This window comes from Pieris napi, chromosome 23, assembly GCF_905475465.1.
Source record: "Pieris napi chromosome 23, ilPieNapi1.2, whole genome shotgun sequence".
Classification (NCBI taxonomy): domain Eukaryota; kingdom Metazoa; phylum Arthropoda; class Insecta; order Lepidoptera; family Pieridae; genus Pieris; species Pieris napi.
The window spans coordinates 229,312-246,205 of record NC_062256.1 but is presented as its reverse complement, the minus strand read 5'-3'; the positions used below and the strand labels follow the sequence as shown (position 1 = coordinate 246,205).

The following is a 16,894-nucleotide window of genomic DNA, read 5'->3' as shown; positions in this document are numbered from 1 at the left end:
CAAAGGGAATATAAAGGGATCGGTGCTTGACTTAAGTTAGAAGATATCAACGTCGTAGTTTATTTTTAACGAATTTAACTAATGTCTAAGAGATTATTGTTACTTACTACACGTTACACCGTACGAGCCGTATTAATTCAAAATTTCATCAGCATCACCTTGATGGCTGGAAGACTTCCACAGTCCGCTTCACAAGACAATTTCTTTTACGAACTAGCGAGCTGTGGAATTGACTCTCAGTGGGGAGAGATACGACCTTCAATTGTTTAAAGAAAGAGTATACCCCTCCCTTAACGGCCGGCAACGCACCCACGTCCATGAGCTGCGAAGACTGCCCTTTATGGACGTCCTGTAGGCTCGTTTACCCCCATAAATGTATTTTATTATACCAACATTGGAAAATAGCAACTATTATTAAGAAAAAAATGTAAACATAGGATGCATCTCTACCATGAGTAATATAGAAAGTATGGTGCTACTACGGTGCTATTTGTAACCATAAGATATTTATTTTCTATAATTGCATTATTGCAAGACTGTTACGTTTGTTAGTAGAAGTACTGCTCTACCCTGGTATTGCTAACTAGTAGCATTGCAAAACATTAATTCATTTCCCTTTCAAATGCAATACTGGTCCATAAAGTGTACCAATTCAAATCTCAAAGACATTTATTAGAATCTGTATTAGAATTCTTCAGTGTAAACGATAAAGATAATGTTTTATTCAAGACTATATCTGATTAGATTCAGTAAGGAATCTAGACATCCATTTTGCAAATGCTTGTTAAAAGGTGTTTTAGTGTTGAATGCGAAATTACTATTTATTTCTTAAAGGCAACTATTATTTAAGATAAATTTAAGTGTTTAACACATGACAGATCGCTCAAAACTGACATATTTAAGATTAATTGAGTAAAAAACTCAAACTAATATAAATACTGTAGGTACAATCCTCATGTTTAGTTAATTCTCCTTTAATATTATTTCACAATAAATCATTGGCTACAACATAACTTTATAATATATATTCAACCGATATATTCATTGAAAATATAATAATTAATTGCATCGCCTAAAAATGTGCGAAAATCTATGAAATGAGCGGACGAGTAAGTATAAAATATTTGTACGTAATTTCATTTTTAGGAAATAAATCCGCTGTCGACTGTCACATAAACTACGTACAATGACTGTTTATTTTAAACAACGTTTAATCCTGTCACTATTTAACAAACTGTTAGCTGACAGAGCGATTAGTCTAATTGAAATATGTAATGGATAGTGGATTAGATGTTTTCATATGATGATGAAAAACTATAAAATATTATAATTTTGTCGCTGGCCTCCATATTTCTAGGTACGTCAAGAAGCGTCGATGAAAAATAAGTGCTTATTTCACTTATCTATTACGCGATACGATTTTCATAAGGCCGCTTAAAATAAAAAGGTTAGAAAATAGAATAAAATTTTCTATATAAATTAGATCTCACTTTTCGTATAACGTTAATAAAAGCATGCTATTGTGTCATGAATACAAAAGAAAGTAATTTATTTAACGTAGATCTGCGCTTAGAACCGATTCACTAGAGAAGTAAGAAATATTTCCTTTTCTTGAGACTCTAAACTTTCTCAAATTTACACAACAGAATCTTTGAAATTGTGTAAAAAACTTATGTGTAACGTCATACTCTATTTGTATTTACTTACATAATATATTCATCAGTTAAATCTTATGAATGAAGTCACGTGCCAAAGCAGAGCATTATAATACAGTTTAAGCACTTGTGTTAGGTAAGCTAATTCATCGTGTATTGTTTGACACAATTCGCTATATCGATTTTACTCCTGTTTAATATTCAAAGGCTAAAGGGGTTGTTTATACAAAAATTACCCCCCCGAGAGCTGGGGTGTGGATCGCGGAATTAATTATGGCGGTACAAAGTATAGCCAAGGTCAATTAATAATACGCTTGATCTTATTCAAACCATTGAACAACCTTATTAATTACAGAGAATAAGGACAGACTGGCACAAAACAATAGTAATTGATTATATGTGGAACTAGCCGTTTCGCGCCCGCTTTGCTGGACGAATTAAAATAAATTTTATGTTTCATTATTTTTTTTTTTTTCATATTTTTATTATTCTTCTTTTTAACTTCCCGCTAAGAAAATTGAAATATTTCGGAAATCGAGTTTTTAACAGATGTTGACGTTTTGAATGTTTCCGCGGTGAAGTCCGTATGGATAAATTTTCATAAAAGTAAAACAGCAATAAAAAAATGAAGGAACATTGGAATTTAATAAATAAATAGCCATAAACCATCTAGGAAAAATTTCGCATCGAATGGTGGTAGTTTCATGTCGATACGATCAGTGGTTTAAGCGTGAAAGAGCCTCAAACGAACACCATTTTCTTTTTATATATATAGATAAATGTTAGAAGAACCTTGATTCCTTTAAAAACAAAACAAAACAAAATATTATTAAATAACATTAGTTATCGATTCTGATAAATACCAGACTAAATTTTTATTTGCGTACATATATTAAATCTATTATATTCTTTAATATGGATAGCCAATAAATAAAAAAGTAATCATATTATAGTTATAAATACTTTGGTTTCTCCAGTAAAAGTGGTATGAATATAATAAAGAATAAATAGACGTGACAGTTTTACATTCGTAGCAACGTAGCGGTATTGCTACAAGGAATGCGATATACGATCTTACAATGAATTGAATCAACCAAATACGCCAAGTTGTAGTTTTGTCGTGCCCTTAAAGTTGTTTATTGTATTCTCTACACCAGTGTTACTCCATTGTAATTATAAAAACTTTAAGTTACTAATATTATAGTTATAGCTTTGTACTGGGGACTACACTAGGGAATTAGGGGACTTAACACAATAATTGCTGTTCCAAGACCTTTTAACTTACGCGAATTCTACTTCATTTGAATTTATTTACGCTATTTCGACGATTTGACTGCTTTTAAACAATCGTTGTCATCGAGAGATTGTCGCATCGCATAATATTATGATTTTGGGTCTATTTAATAGTAGGCATATTAGCGCCATCTATGGCCACGAGGTTTTTATTGTAATAAAACGCTGGGGTTTTAGATAAATAACTAATTGTGTGTCCCCTTGATTTCCAGTGTGTGATGAATTCTTTATTATTATTCTCTCTATATACAGGTCTAAACTGTTAAATTAGTTATAATGAATTATAATATTCACACTTAATTGTTTTTAAAGTCAGACGAAGCCACGGAACAGAGCTAGTACACTCTTAAATAAGTAGGTTCTCAAGACAAACAGTATTAAATACAGCGACCCAATACTTATTTCTGTCAAAGTGTCGCAGTAAATTAAAAAGAAAATTCGTTTTTCTCGCGACTGGAATATTAATACACGGATGTGATCGGTGGAAAGGTTGTTAAACGATGTTTTAATATTTATGTTTATATTACATAAACATAAATATTGGAGGACATCTTTGACTCGTTTAATATAAAATCAACATTTATAAAAACTTGGCTGCGATGTATAAATATTACATAATTCATATATTCTTTTCTTGCTTGTTATAATTGTAACAAAAATATATATCCGTTACAGTAAATAATCATCCATAGCTAATTTATGGAGCAGAAGGCGAAAGGCTTATTTTCTTAGTCGTAATTGTAGTGTTGAGTTATTTAAATGTCGTAAAGTGATTTTTATTAGATAAAAAGGATATCAAACTCTTACAAACAAGTCTGAATTTCCCCCAATAGGTAATAGTGGAGCTGTGGAAAATAATTTATGATAATGCCTACTGGCGCGGTGCCAAACGCGCAGGTGCGATCATTTGAAATTCGAACACAGTTACTACTTGCTGTTTAGGCTTAATATTCAGAATTATTCGCTATTACGTATTATAATGGAAATTAACCGCAAAGCTGGCTCAGTGGGTAACGAGGTGCTTCATCCAAGCTAGAATTCTCGTGGGGAAATGGAGGATCCTCTTATAACACAGAGATAATTTCCAAAGTACATTATCAAGTGTTGATAATGTTTGTACAGTTTAAGTGCTTTGTCCTTAAACAAAAGTCTGGTAACAACTAGGCGTTGACTGAAATAAATCCAATTTATTATGTATCATCGTATTTCAGTACGAAATAAATTGTCCCTTTTCTCTGCCTCAATACATCATAGTGATAAGGAGTCTCATTTCAATTTATTACTTGCAGACTGGTATAGGTAAATTAAGAACAAATACGTATGGGAAAGAGTATAACACTTTTTTGTCTTTTATACTTACTTCTTTTAACGTAGAAAGAGAAAGGGTTGACTAGAAAGTTGAAAGTCACAATATATATTTTGTATCTTTTGTATATTATCTTATTACTAATAGTTGCGTAAAACCTGACAATCTCAGAAAAATAATGAGAGAAAATTACATCTAAGGTTATAAAATTATATTAACAGCATAGTGTGTAGTGATTTCAAAGAACATATTTTTTCAGACGAGACGTAACAAAAATATGACTCATCCCAAATGTTGACATTATGTATTAAGCCTCAGCCAAGTTTGGTTAACCTAAAAATATCGGAGACACATACACTAGTTAAAGCCCGCGTTTTACATTCATTTTCTATGATAAAGATGTTTGCAGAGCCTGTTTTATAGTACTTACAAAGTAGTGTTCTCATTCCATAAATTCCTTTCTGATATACGTTGTATTCCTATTGGCCATTTTTAATCCAGGCTTCGATTGGGCATAGTAGTGAAAATGATTTATTTAAGATTATTCCTAAGGGTTTTCTATAAATGTTCTAATATAACACAATGTCTCATTATTCAATATTACAATTAATGTGCATTAATATTAATCCATACATGACAATTGACAATCAAACTAATGACAGTCACACGCATACACAATGAAAAAGAAAACGTAAAATCGGCATTGAATGGCGCAGTCAATAACACAGGCTGCTAATAAAAAAATTGAAAACGCGGGAACTAGGCCGCCGCCATTTTGTTATTAAAATTATAAGCTGGCAATGCGCCATGCTGTCCCAATTGTATGTTTTGTTGACTAAGTGAATGGTTATCGAGACATCAATTTTATTAATGCTATGAAAACAACAATAATCAATCATATTTATTTTAAGCAAACAGCAAAAAAGTAAGTATTTTGTATATGTATCATTTAGTTATTACAGATAGGCTCAATGTTATTGACATAAAAGATAAGATTTTTGTCAATTCGGGTATTTACATAGATTATGAACAAGACGTAATAAAATTAATACAACACGGAACAAAAGTACCTAAGGTAGGCCTTAGGTAGCCGGTGTTAAGTGATATTACCTCTCATGAAGACACTGACACTGCCAGTGACGCCTCACGAACGCAAAGAAGCTAAGAATTGGTAAGCCCTTTTCTCGTAGGACCCAACTCGAAAAGAGTAGTACACGTTCGATATATCCGTTTAGGAGCCACGATATACACACCCACAAAAAAATTACATTAATGTAAATGAATGTATTTGACGAGACAATTTAATAAACGTCGACAAAGTACATAAAACATTGAGAAAATGAAATGCAAATATCTTCCAGATACAAGTGATAATACACGAAGTGAATCTTAATATTGAATGAATAAGTAATCGTTCTTTGAAAATAATAAATTTACTCTATACTATTAAGTAAAAAGGTTTAAATATAATACTTTATTTTGTTTGAAAATTAACAATAACTTTGTCATTCTTCTTTATTTATTTAATGCCTTTTTTATATTTGTGAACATACAATAAATTTGTATTGTCTTGTATTATATTCATCAATTTACTTAGTCAAGAACAAAGGCAATGTTAGTGTAGAGTTAAGTGAGCGATTTTCAACTCTTACGCCACGTTGGAATCCCAGCACTCCCGGAATTTTTCTTGACGATGATGTCATGAGTATATTACTGTTATATATATATATATTCTCATGGCATCATTCTCGAAATCGACGTCATGTCCCCTTAGAAGTTTTTCAGTACTTTAGTAACAAGTGAAGCGCTTTTGTAGTTCAGATAATGATGTACTTGGTTTATCAATAAAAAAAGGTTCAGAGTTCGATATGAAAAGAATAAATAAACGGCATGCTGCCCTGCGATTCTGTAACTCACTTTTCGAACTCACACAGCGGTTTTCGCATCGGCGGTCGCTCTCAAATCAGTCGTGAAGCAGTCATTTTATGATTTGGCATTCTGAAAAGGTGGGAGCTTGTAATTTATTGTTTATCAGAATGCCAAATCATAAAATGACTGCTTCACGACTGATTTGAGAGCGACCGCCGATGCGAAAACCGTTGTGTGAGTTCGAAAAGTGAGTTACAGAATCGCAGGGCAGGTCCCATTCTTTTATTTCCCATTTCTTCATGCTGGTTAATTTTTATACGTTCACGTTTGAAGTCTAGCGTATTTGGGTTTAGTCAGTGCAATTAAAACCTGAAATACAGAGCTGTTAATGTTCGTAAAATTAGAGCAAATATTTGCAAATATCAGTATCGAATATCAAGATAATTAATGTTAACTAATGAATATTTTAACATAGTAATTTGTAATTATATTTAAGCGGATGGAAATACATGAATACTTTACAATTTATTTAGAATAGAATATTGTAGAATGAAAACCTTAGTTTTAAATGTATATTATGTTTGAAGAACTTTATGTCTCATGACAAAAATGTTTACGTATAAATGAGATAGTTAATATGTATGTTTACGAACGAGATACAAGTCGCCATCAGCAGTCCCAATTTTAGACTCATTCTGATAAATGATAAAACGCACTAATAACACGAATTTTAGACCGTAATTGATTAAATAATTGCACACCCTCATACTTAATAGACTTCTTCATATAATTTGTACGCGGCTTCGGCAAGAGAAGCAAACTCGCTCGACGAGTATTCCGTGTAGTGGAGTGTTTGATTTTTTTTAATGATAAGCTACTATGGAGAGAGTTGTTTAATTTTTTTTAAATTAAACAACAGGTTTGATACAGGTGCTATAAACATATAGTTTATATAGCATAAATAAATAAACACGATGAAATATTCTTCTACAATCCCTTCTTTATTTATTAATGATTTCAACACATTGTGTGTTACAGGCTTATGTAAATAATAATGTAATAAATTCGCGTTTCTCTCCATAAAAGAAGTTCTAACCAATTGTATGGTAAGACACGTCAAAAACAAAGAAGAAATCTACTAGAAGCTTAGTAGTACAAGTACTTTTTAATCTTTTATCACCAACGAATGATAAAATATTCAGGATTCATTCTAGGTTTAAAAAATATGGAAAAGCCTCCATTTTAAATAGACGTTCATTTCGGTTAAACTTTTCAAAGTTTTTCGGTTTATTTGAGTTGGAAAGTTTGAACCCTTCACAGGGATGAACTTTTTGAGGTTTTAAGTAAATATTAGAAGCACGTTCCAGCTTTGTCTAAATACCAACTTCGGTGACAATTATTGGTGCTGGCAATTTTTCACAATTATTCTCATACACGGTTATGTGTGTTAAATAACTTGCTTTTGTTGTTGTCGCTCTTATCTCAATCGACCGTATTTAATTTATATAATCTATTCTTGCTTTTTAATTATCCTACAAATGAGTTATACATAGTATGACTGTTTACTGTATGATAAAAAGAAAAAATGGAATATGAATAAGAAGTGAAATGAAAATCCGTCTCTGCGTTCTTGAAATGCGAGTTTTTTCCGAGTTTTAAAAATTCATTAGTAAACGATTTAAACTTTGATAATCCATTTTTAAATAAACCTTACTACATTGGAATAAAGCGCTTCTAAATATCTTCGTAAATATTTATTTTAGGCCAAAAGACATCACACAAGTTCTGATACAGTACATTACTTCTTTGTACATAACAAATGGGCACTACTTGTGGCCATGTTTTAAGAGGGCATTATATAGGAGGCTTTTCCCAAACAAATATACAAACAACATTTTATGTAAATATTTTACTCTTAAAAGAACTCAAATATGTTTATCACCATCATGATCGTCATCATTTAGTAGCGCTACAACCCTTTATGAGTCTTGGCCTCATCTACAATAATCATCCACTGGTCTTGGCCACTCTCTCCTAGTTTGTATACTTTCCCATCACTCTCAAGTCATCTTCAATGGAATTCTTACATCTCTTCCTTGGCCTGCCTCTTGCCCTTTTCTGCTGAATTATGGTTTATTTTTCATTCCCTCCATGTGGCTTACCCATCTCAGTCTCTGGGTTTTTCAGAATCTGATTATATTGTCATATGTTCATTTAATTCATGGTTCATCATGTGTCGATATTTCCCATCGATTTCCTTGACGGGCCCAAATATCCTTCCGGCCCAATCCATAACAAGCTTACTCGGTTTCGAGACTTAAGAAGTGGTTGATCATGTTAGTTGTATTAATGTGTTTACAATAGAAAAAATGAGCTTTGCGTTTATTGGTAGGTATGTTGCGACAGCTGCATAAAAATTATTAATTTCGTTAGTATAATATTTATATTTTATTTACTACAAATTACTAGAATTCATAAATGTCGCGGATACAATATAAAATAAGAATAATAAACATCCGCCCGGTTCACTCACGCTTTAATAATATCTATAAATTTAATAATCCCCATTTCGCAACTACCCAAAAATTGTCGTATTATTCCCTTTTCTTGTATATTAGAATTCGTATTTTTATGATAGCAATTTATTCATATTGTGTAATATTGCGTGTAATATGAGGAATTGTTACAACACGCCTTGATTTCTTCTTATTTAGAACGTGGGAAGAATAGTAATATTCTGTCAGTGATGTCGCTAGCTTGAACTCACTTCACCCTTTGCAAATTTTGTATTTTTGGTTACTAAGCTGTATATTAAGTTCAATTGTTCGTAGCACAATTTACCTTATTACGTATATAGCTTAAAATATTCCTCCTTCATCAATATCAATATCAATACGATACAGCTACTACCATTTTAACAACTGGCTATTATTTTTTTACTATATCAGTAAAAAAAAATTAAATCAATTATATGTTGGGTGCTTTAGAAATGTATGACCACAAGTTATTTGTGGCATTTTAATATACTACGAATACGTTATTTTCAGTATAATTTTATAAATTTACGTAAAATGGGAATGTTTTAAACTGTCCAGATAAATATAATGTAATTCCCTATACTCAATATTGTTAATTGTATACATTTATCTTACTTTAGAATTATTATTTTGATCTGGATGCACTATTTAGTTTACAGAAAGACAGTCTATGTCTTTGCTTGTTGATCCCCTAATGATGCATGGGGTGCATTCCATCGTCTGATTTGCTGATCATTCTTTATAAGCAAAAAGCAACCTTAACAAATTATTTCTTCACCAAGAATCGACTCCATACACCTATACTTTAAGCCCGCTGTATCAATTATTAAAAAAGGGTTGTTTTTTCAAATACGAATAATAAAAATTGAGGTGCAGGGCAATATAGGTTATAATATTCAATGCAGATAGGCTCTAATTTGGTTATTTTTATTTATCTTAATATTGTAGATAAAATGATGTACAAAGCCGCAGTCAATATATAAATAAGTGCTTTCAAACATCTCCCGTGTAAGCCTCCGTTTCAGTTGATCAAAGCTGTGACCTACTTGTGACAAGTATTTAAATTTGCATACACCTTTGAGACTGAGGTTTAGCCTGATAGTTTTCAGTCTTTTAATGCACTTTAACCGACTTTCAAAAGGGTAGGAGGTTATTACGATGAATTGTAATTATACCTAAAGATGTTACCAATTTGTAACAAAGTGAATGAAGGACGGTCTTAATGTGTTCAATAAGCGTATGTATTTATATATACGCGACCAACTGGACCATTGAGGTGATAGATACGACCTAGAAATGGAAAACATATATAACGTATATGTATAAAGATCCTGCCTATAAATTAATATCAAATATATATATTGTCAGTCTTATGGATACGTATCAACATCTTTGTTTTATTTCAGCGTTACTTTCAGTATTCTTAAATGTAAATAAAACTTTTAAATTTTTTTCAGTACCAATTATGTATAGAAAGACATAATATAAAAATACGTTTTATAGTTATTATTAAAAATATTATTCTACAGACAAAGAAACTTCTTAAGATACAGAAAGCACTGACGGAACACACTTTTACAGCTGCAAAGCCGAGCAAAGTCGCGGGAATAACTACAATCAATTACTAATTTCCAAAATAACAAAGGTTACGAAAGAAAATGTTTTCTCTAACAAGTGGCCCACGGCGATCTGTATTTGATGCTTCGTTACATCCAAATGGGAAAAATAATGGTTGAGGTTGAGACATGAATGTATTTCGATAAATTAAATTATTATTTTCTAGTAATTTATTTTGTTGATGATTTTTTTTGTATCTGCTTTGGGAAGTTAAAGAAAGTGTAATGACACTTAACTTTTATTTTTCTAGAGTTGAACTCCGAGTACAAAATCTGTAAGTTTGCTGGAAATTAATGAGTTTACGAAATTATTAAATCCCAACGAAAAACTTTAAAGTTTTTGTTTTTTAATTTTTTTACACCACGTGAAAAAAAAAACGATTTTACCAATCCCACATATTATGTTATTATTTTTATATTTATAGAAAGTAAGGATTACAGCCCTAACTAAAATAAATATGAGAAATTCCTTATTTAATTTGATTCGTAGAATTAAGATGCCTCCAGCAGAATTGCTAAATTTTTCTTTTATTATTTTTATATGTCACTATATAAAATATCAAATATTCTGTGCCCAAAATAACTAAAAGAATATATTTTTTATTTTTTGTTTAGTTATTTTTACGATACTAATGATTATTCTAAAGGTTTGCTAACAAGTAACAACATGAATGACATGAATAAATTAAAAATATAAAATATTCATAAAAGTTACTTATTGAAGTTACATTATTTAACAAGTTATATATAATATTTTAGTTTCTAGCTAAACAAGGTTACTTAAATATATTTAGAAACGTCGAATTAGGCAAATAATAATTCGCGTGTATATTTGTTAAAAGGGTTTTATTTTGATATATATTTCTATGTAAATCAATTAAATTAAGTTAATACATATAATAAATTCTCAAACTACAAACTGAAGGAGAATATTTTGTAGTGTAGTGGTTCAAGGCTAACAATAAAATGTCGTTGCGTCTATGCTCGTAGTAATCTCCTACGCGCACTACGGCGTAGCGCGTAGCAACGTAGGCGGGTACGATTATGTTTTGACGGCCAAAATGGGATAATTACTATCAACCCATTAATATATAATAATGCAAGAGCCTTCTCAACCCTGGAAATGGTCATCATTTCTTCATATAAATTTAATTTTGTGCACATAGACTTGAAATATTTTTGCTAAGAAAAGCAAATATTATGTTGACGTTGAAATGGAAGTATTATTTTAAGTTAGTTTATGAACAGATATTATTTATTAATTTACTATCGTTTTAATGATCATACAATATTTTGGATTTCCTCCCTTTCAGGTGCTATTCACTTCTGAATGTAGTTTCTTTACGCAAGCTGGAGTTGCGTAAAAATATATTAGTATAGGATTACCAGGGTTCTCTACCGCATTGAATTAGCCTCTGCGTGAACCACTGAGCTCAGTAAAAGTACATAATATTGTATGTTTTGACCTACTTTTGAGCCTAGTTAGAGAACAAAGGAAGTGTGTTAGTTGCACCCTGCGGGCTTACTTGTCCTTTTGACCCTTTCCAGAGAATAGCTCATTTACTTTGTAAGATCAACACGCGTCAAATATTTATCAATTTCTTTCTTTGATATCAAAGATATAAGCATATGCTCATTTGCACGACTGACTGATAATTTTATCCATTAGTATATAGTTATTTGGGGTGTTAACATAACTTAACTGTTAGTTTAATGAAGTTTCTAACAGATGTTAAAGCCTAAAGAACCAAACTCTAATTCTTGATGTTATTTTACTTGTCTGTTTGCGTACTTTGTGCTGATAATTTGATAATGTCAGTAACCTGAAAAAGTGCACGCTAACACCGCTACCACCGCAGCTGATATGAGATGATTTAATTTTGATCATAAAATGTAATATTACTCTTTCGTTTTATGAAAGTGCTACGGTGAAGGGCGATAACGTGAAAATAATATTAATGTATTACAAAACTATATAGAAAGTTCAATGACTGCAAAAAGAAAATGACTGCATAATGTAATTTACTATATAAGTGTAAAGTTGATTTTATCTTGCTCCATGCATAACTCTAGATATTTTATCAAATAATTATATAGGAATCACGTAGCCCTTTTTGTCTTTGTTAAAAAAAACTAAGTTATATATTTAAAAATTTTTTTTTTCGCAATGCATTCTAAACATTTTACGCTCAAACTACAAAATTACAACCCATACAATTACTGACCCATTTACAAAATTATTAAAAATGAATCTCGAAAGTAACGTTGATAATTTGTTATTATTCCAATTTTACAAAGGTGAACCCCCAACATCAGCTGGTATTAATATACATTTTGACGGAGATGAAAATGTTTTATTCATAAATAGCAAATTCGTAATTATAAATATACGAGGTACACGAAAATTAAATACACAAAAACTTCACCTCACCAGCTTACAAGTTTCATCAAAGGAACGTGTTTAAATCACTTTAATTTTCCAATGCAGGCTGCATTTCACAGGTCTTATTTGCTATTAAAAAATAAAAGCAAAAAAAGTTGTAACTTTACCTATGCATTCATATCGTTATGTAAAAACTTGTGAATCATTACTATACTACATTTTCTATGTAAAATATATATTTTTTTAATGTGAATTTAAATTAGCGCAAAATAAAAATACGCTCGTTGAAACGTCAAAACGACTAGTAGACAGGAAAATTTCCATACGATTGTTGAGCATAAAAAGACAAAAACCATTCACTATAAAAATACAAAGGATCATTTAACTCAAACAAAAAGCTCTCTTTTACCACAAATATGTATTTTACGCATAAAATTGTATTGCAAAATGGCGTATACTTACTACGGAGCCCGAGGCTGCCCGAACAAAGGAAATATGCGCATCCGAAACAAAAAGCATCTATGAAAATACACAAATACAACACTGCCTTTAATCGCTATCGCTAAATTTAAACGAATCAAAAATACAGCCACAGATCGATATTTTTAAGCTTTTCGTGTTTTATTTAGATTTGTTTAATTTTTTGTTCTTTTTTTAGGTAAAAAAACGAACCGTCCTCTAGGAGAGCACGCGACAAACTAGAGCCTCTGCAGGGAGGTTGTGTGCATTGATTAGGCGGAGCTGATGAGATATGGTCGTCTCCGTTTTACACGTGTTTTCTGTCTCACTTGCGCTACGGTCATGTCGGTAAAGCAACGAATTTTGGCTTGCTGAAAGCGCGTCGCTTCTCAAACGCTGGTTGCGTTTTTTGTACAAGTTTTGCATTCAACTTTATCGAGACCGCTTGTTGCAGCATCCAGCTGGGATTTCTTATATCGGGGATTTAAATATTGTATAATCTAATAATAAATTATTTAAGTAATTGTATCTGCATTGCATTTAAACAAATACGATAAATAATGACAGACGCGGTTTTGTTTGCAAATCTATTCTTTTTGACTAACAGTAAAATATGTAATTTCTAAATTCAAATTCTCAGCTAAAGTCTAGTCTAATCATTCTTTCCAAAAACAAACTTACTAACAACCAATTAAATCTTAAAGTCTCTATTCTACACAAAATATTATTTAAATACATTTTATTAATAAAAGATACAATTGTATTATCACGTTTTGCGATTTATATTTAAACAATTTCGATTCCAATTAAAAATGTATTAATATTATATACAACAGGCTCGAATTATTTCTTAGCACAACTCCCTTTACCGATGTCGGTAAAGAGGTGAATGTTCGAAAACTTGAGAACCGCTGAATGGTAGAGTATACATAACATATTTTAATATGCCCGTGATCCCGAAGGATGGACTCAACACATTGTGATGTGATTTTAGCCTTTGTGAATTTATTAACATTTTGTTAGATCATATTTTGAGTGATTCATGAAACAACGACTGTCCTTATTTATTACGATAAATGTTTAATTGAATAAATATGTTTTAATCCATAACCCGACATTACATTAAACTTGGTAATTTACGTAGTATAGATATTCTTCCGGTTAAATAATAAATTTCTTACTGAGGGCACATTTGGAAAGTGTTGACTTAATCTATTTATCAACGCTATTTTCCTGGAATATGTGATGCATGTGTGTCCATCAATTTCAATAAGGTCAATAACTGTAGGGCTGTCTTTGCCGTAGTGGTAATTTAAAGCTTTTAATAAATCTACTTTTTATACCATGAATCACCTGTATGCATATTTAATTAAATACGTTTGTATTTTGAAATAAAAGCTTTAAGTACACAATCGACATAAAATCTTAGTCAAGAGCTTAATTTAGTTGAACTGATCTTTGGATGAATCGGTGACGTCATGTCCTGGTCGTTGCCACCTAAAGTAATTCTGTGACTAACGTGCCTAAAATACAGCCTATAAGGCAGATGTGCGGGATCAAAATTACACTTAGGGCCCTAAAACTTAGGCAAGTATAAAACTTTGACCATAAAGCGAGAGAACGAATTTGCTTAAAATGTCCCTACAACGTTAGGGACAACATTGTTGTGTACACTTCTGGGCACACATTTCGCTACGGTTATAAAAAAATTCAAAAATATATTTGATTTACACAATGAAGTATACAAAGAAGATGGTGAGCATACAAAAAAATGCGTCCTCGTTGCCGAAGTAGGTTGATATGAACATGAAAATATCGATTGCAACACTGTTATTTTTTAAATTTAATATCGAAAAATCATAAAAAATTTCGCTCGTCTAATAATAATTGACGTAAACAATAGATTAACAATTTTGATTTTTTGACATTGTTAATTTCTGTAAGCTCCAAAGATTATCCGGTCACTGAAAAAATAGTTGGCGTTTCTATTTAATAGCGTAATTTTCACATCGCACCATCAGACACAGTCACACAGTTGAATACCATATTCAATATGAATTTGTATTGTTAATACAATGTGTAGATCCATATACCTACCATGAATTTGTGCTATTGTTAGTCTAAGCCATTCCAAATTCCATGTTCGCGAGTTTATTTCACGTGATGTATTCAGGTTAGTAGTAAAGACATTACAACCTTCTTAAAGAAGATGTATTTTGCAGCCACAATGTCAGTGATTCACCTACCTTTGTCGTAAAAAGGAAAGGAAAGGTTTTGGTTCAGATAACGGAAAAGATTTTTATGCTGCTTATTTTTAAAAAGAGTTTTAAAAAAATAACAACAGCGAGAGTATCTTGCTATTCCGTGAGCAATATCAGCCAAGATACTCGCAACAAGAAAATATTTATTTTCTATGTGTGGAATTAAATAAATATTAATACTTTTACGACAAAGAAAATATTATGAGGACCCAAAATGTATACTGATCTCCTATAAATCAACATGATAGAGTAAATACATACAGAAACCCAAGATCAACTACTTTTTTAATGTTTGAAACACCACGACATAATTGCAATAAGAGGTTCTATCGAACTTGCGAAACAAACTCATACTAATGAAGGCTTAAATGTTTCACACAAGGTGTCAAGTGCTCGAGATGGTATGACAACACTTAATTCGTTACTTTCAATTACAGGGAATTTATTTACATAAATATAAAATATTATAATTACAAGTATACTACAACTAATATATGGATGGTCTTATTGAAAAACTAAAGTCACGCCAATTCCTAAAGCTACGGTTTCCTAGAAAAGTGGTGCCGTTATCTAATGGCCGTAATGTAACGGTGGGTGACGTCACCCATACGTTGTCTATAAATAACATCGGAGTAGGTTTTCTAGAGAATGTTGAGTGTCACCGTAACGTCAAATAGAGGTGCTGTCATTTGCATGACGGCCGTCATAGCGGTTATAAACAGTAATTTAACGTTTTTCGTGTGTAGCGGTGCGCATATTTACTTAATATAATGACTTGGACGAGCGAAAATGATGAACAATTAATTGATTTTGTTAAAAATCATGAAGCTTTGTACAATATCAAATCCAAAGAGTACAGACAAGCTCAGATGAAGCAAAATTTGTGGAACGAAATTGGAATAACACTTCAAAAATACGGTCGCAGTACTTTTTAGGAAACCACAGCTTGACCACCGTAAAGACGGCCGTTAGTTAACGGCACCGCTTTTCTAGGAAACCGTAGCTTTACTGAAGACACGTACACAGTAAGACACAGTACGTCACAATAAGAAAGTCAATTCAAAAACAAAATATGTCACGCCGTTGCTTTTGATTTTAGTTTTCCTCAAGTAACGTTATTTTTTGTCCGGCGTACAAAGTAATAGTGGATCTATAATTAAGTATTCAATCATAACCACCCCTTGGATGTCCCTGAAAAAACAGCCCAAAACATCGCCTTAATTTTTTTCAGAGTTCGAGGTGGTGGAGTTTCTAATGGTGAGGCCATCTTTCGTCCATAATTATGAATTGAGCCCAAACAGTTCTGTGAACTTTTCAGTGTCGTTTGTCGCGTCAGAAAGCTTTCGCAGCACCAAGCGTCTAAATACTAAATACACAAAGGTTGTATGTAATAAAATAAAAAATTTCAAGCAGAGATATTTTATTAGCGCCATTAATAAAAAATACATTACTTTTATTTTTATAATTACTATGACTAATGTCTCGGCTATGTCTGGTCTACTGCCAGAGTAATTA

General features: G+C 31.6%; 1 protein-coding gene across 3 annotated transcripts in view; it reads right to left on the bottom strand.

The window, feature by feature from the left end:
• The window catches only part of LOC125061598 (cytotoxic granule associated RNA binding protein TIA1), a 102,603-nt gene that overhangs the window by 40,491 nt on the left and 45,218 nt on the right, over window positions 1-16,894 (bottom strand). The window contains exon 1 of one of the 3 annotated variants that reach the window (XM_047667102.1): window positions 13,122-13,344. The exons of the other annotated variants lie outside the window; for them this stretch is intronic. The gene's annotated coding sequence lies outside the window, so the exon portion shown is untranslated. Of the gene's footprint in view, window positions 1-13,121; window positions 13,345-16,894 lie in introns of those variants that run through there. 3 annotated transcript variants of the gene reach the window in all.